This window comes from Neophocaena asiaeorientalis, unplaced genomic scaffold (genome assembly GCF_003031525.2).
Source record: "Neophocaena asiaeorientalis asiaeorientalis breed wild unplaced genomic scaffold, Neophocaena_asiaeorientalis_V1.1 scaffold599, whole genome shotgun sequence".
In the NCBI taxonomy this organism is placed as follows: Eukaryota; Metazoa; Chordata; class Mammalia; order Artiodactyla; family Phocoenidae; genus Neophocaena; species Neophocaena asiaeorientalis.
In genome coordinates, this window is record NW_020173499.1 from 882,637 (window position 1) to 886,704 (window position 4,068).

Below are 4,068 nucleotides of genomic sequence, written 5' to 3' on the forward strand. Positions count from 1 at the left end.
AATCCTTGTATCCTCAGTATCTAGACATTGCCCCCCAAATCCATTTTTTTCCCAGATGTTTTCTGCTTAGCTTCTTAATCTTCCATTGTGCATGGCTTCAGATTTCAGAAAATGTCCTAATGGGTAAACAGTCTGAGTGGTTTACTAAGTTCCAGACCCCTCCCTCGTATTCAATATGCTAAAAAAATTAGTCTTATTTTTGTCTTACAGTGCCCTTTGAGACCACCAAGACCTCTGCTGGTTTCTCTGTCTCTTAGCAGTTGCCCATTGCTTGGGTCCTTTATCTGGATCCTTCCCCAGGATCTTGATGCTTAAGCCCTTTTTGCTTCAGCAGTCTGTTGATGTCTTCAGATTTTTAAGAGATTTATCCAGCTTTCATGGTGGTTTTTGACATGAAAGTTGATCTACCACAAGCTATTCCATCTTAGCTAGGAGTAGAACTCTCTTATTCATTTGAGTTTTTGACATTAATATTCATGTGAAATGAAATACAGATATCATTTGCCTTTGATATCTTCCTTTGTTACCTGGTATAATAAGATGTTCCACATTCATCTTAAACATTTCCTGCATTAAGCATGGAATCAGCTATTAAGGAATCTGTTAAGTGTTGTTGCCTTCCTGTCAACCCCTGTATGGTCCTGGAAACAAACAGAAGATAACCTTAGAGATATGGCATTGTTTTCAGTAATCTTTATTAACCTACTTAGCTAAGTATTAACATGTTCACTATGGCACCAAAGAGTTGAACATTTCAGTGTGCGTGAGGTAGTGCGCTAGGAATGTTGCAGTCTGTTATTTCAAACTCACAACTCTTTAGAACAGATACAGAAGAAGCTGAAGGTCAGAAAGGTTAGATAATGTATCTGAGGTCACATGAGGTCTCATTGCTGGTTAGTGAAAGGCTTGGAAATCAGACCCTGATCTGGCAGCTTCCCAAAGCCTTTGACCTAAAAAAAGTAATTTATATTTTTATTCATTCAACAGTTATTAAAGATTTGATGTGGTAGCAAAGATAAATACTGCCTTTACCTTTAAATAATTTTGGGTAATGGAACAGATTCATAAATAGATGTGTAAAGTTTGAGAGGTTTGATAACAGAGAAGCTAATGCTTGAGTAGCATAGGAGAGTGAGGTCTCATTTAACGAGGGAGTTGGCACCACATTAGATCTGGGTCTTGAAGTATAAATAGAAATTTTTTCCTCTGCTATCCCAGTTTGAAATACATGCACATGGCTTAATAAGTAAGCAACAGAATAGCTTACCATGAATAATGCTTTCCCACCCTACTCTCTCCTCCTCTGGTCCCCCTTCTTAGAGGAACTTTTTCAATTGTCTTTAATTGTTCTGACTCTAAAGCATATATTTACAAAGTGCTGTCTCTTGATTTTTCCACTTTAGAAATTTGAGAGATGATCATCTAGCCTTATTCACTATCCTACATTACATCTTTCCCCTCCCTTTGTCACTTTTTGATAGCTATAGTCCTTTCTTCTTTGCCTGGTAACACAAACGTCTTTTTTGTTCTGTAAGCCTAAGGTAACATCTCTGACATTTTAGTATGTGAGCTGAAGATCTAGACTAGTGTTTGACCAAACAACTGGTCACCATAGTCTAGCCAAGTTAACATATAAAATTAGCTTTCACATGCCTTTTTACCTCCCAACTTGTGTCAGTTATACTTTGGACACTTTTAATATCCAGGATAAGTTGAGTTTAAAAGTTGGAAAACAAAAACTACGTATGTATCTTAGTTTAAGTCATTATGATGTTGATGTAGCTATCGTAAAAAGGAATCTGTGCCTTATTTGTCTAATAAAATTCAAAACAAATTTACAATGTGTGTTAGTTTGCTAGGGCTGTCAAAACAAAATATCACAGACTGGGTTGTTTAAAACAAATTTATTTTCTCACAGTTCTGGAGGCTAGAAGTCCAAGATGAAGGTGTCAGGAAGTTTGGTTTCTTCTGAGGCTTTTCTCCTTGGCTTGCAGATAGTCACTTTCTCACTGTGTCTTCACATGGTCACCCCTCGATGTGTCTGTGTCCAAATCTCCTCTTATAAGGACACCAGTTATATTGGATTAGGGCCCACCCATATGACCTCATCTTACCTTAATTACCTCTTTAAGGCCCTAATTCCATATACAGTTGCATTTCAAGGTACTAGGTGTCAGGACTTGAACGTATGAATTTCGGGGAGGTACATAATGCTGCTAGGAAATCATATTAGATCTGCAACATTATTGGGAATAAAAGAGGCAAAATACTTTCCCTTACTTTTTGTATATCAGATGTAGCCCATCATGAACAAGTGTGTCAGATTTTTCAGTATGTCTGCATTAAGAATATCATAACAGGGACTTCCCTGGTGGTCCAGTGGTTAGGAATCTGACTTCCAATGCAGGGGATGCAGGTTTGATCCCTGGTCGGGGAACTAAGATCCCACATGCCCCAGGGCAACCAAGCCCGCACACTCTAGAGCCCATGCACCACAACTAGAAAGCCTGTGTGCTGCAACTACTAAGCCTGCACGTGCTCTGGAGCCCGTGCGCCACAACTAGAGAGAAGCCCGTATATCGCAACGAAAGATGCCACATGCCACAACGATGATCCTGCGTGCCACAATTAAGACCCGACGCAGCCAAATAAATAAATATTAATAAAAATATAACAGAAGAAATTTTGATTTTACTGAAGAGATGAAGAGATTAAGGGATATGAGCTATCTTATGAAATGAAACTTTTAATAAAATATCTTTGAGGCCAGAGTTATGTTAATGGAACATATATTGCAGGTGTGTATATAGGGTATACAAGCCACTATTTCCCCCCAAAATGATTATGCCAAATTTGTGCCTTGCTCAGCTCATAATTTAATGTGCAAAAAGACTGCTTTCAGTGACTTCAAATATAACCTTTTCAGTACTGTACAGAAGATATAGATATCCTGATAGATATAGATAGATATATATAAAATTCATTGAGCAGTTAGAATATTATGACTGTTCTAAAAACTACATTAAAATACAAATGCTAATCCTGAGGGGCATCAAGATCAAATGCAATCAAGGCACTTCACACAAATTAAAGATGTTTGTCAAATGTTAAAAGGTATAACATCAAATGACAAAATACAACATGCTGAAACATAAAGCATCATTGTGCAAATAGATTACAAATTTTTATGCAACTTATATGTTGGGGATGATATTTTGAACTAAAAAAGTTTTAAAAAAATCACGACTATATACAAAGCTGCATGCTTAATAGAAGTCCTATCCCTTTGCTTATAACAAATGAGAGCAAGTAACTGAAAGTATGTTTGATTAATGTTAAACTTTAGCAAGAGGTATGAATATACTTCCTGAATTTGAAAATGAAAAGAAATTAGGAATGTAAAAATTATTGAATGAGTCTATCAATTATTATTAAAAAGTGTTTATCAAATAGAAATTAAAGAGATTATAGATATCCTAGATGTGGACTTACCAAGTGAAGTGTCTTCAGATATTCTGAATTTTTACCTGGAGAAAAGTTACTTTCTATGAATACATCTGATTTACAAAAAGCAGCCTGTTAAATAGTCTGATAATTTAAATACTATGGACATTTCACCAGAAGTAGTTTTAATGATTTGTAATATCAAATCAGCATTGTGTTTGGATCCTCTAAAACTGATTCACAAATTTTTCTTAGCGCAATCTTATACAAACTTGGAAGTGGTCTAGGGAATTTTGTTCTAAATACCAGTCACAGTGGCATCCTACAAAAGAAGTTTCAGGGCTTCCCTGGAGGCGCAGTGGTTGGGAGTCCGCCTGCCAGTGCAGGGGACGTGGGTTCGAGCCTCGTTCCGGGGGGATCCCCCATGCCGCGGAGCGACTGAGCCTGTGCGCCACAGCTGCTGAGCCTGCGCTCTGGAGCCCGTGCTCCGCAAAAAGAGAGGCCACCGCGGTGGGAGGCCCACGCACCGCAGGGAGGAGTGGTCCCCTGCTCTCCCCAACTGGAGAAAGCGCGCACACAGCTTCAAAGACCCAATGCAGCCACAAAAAAAAAAAAAAAAAAAAA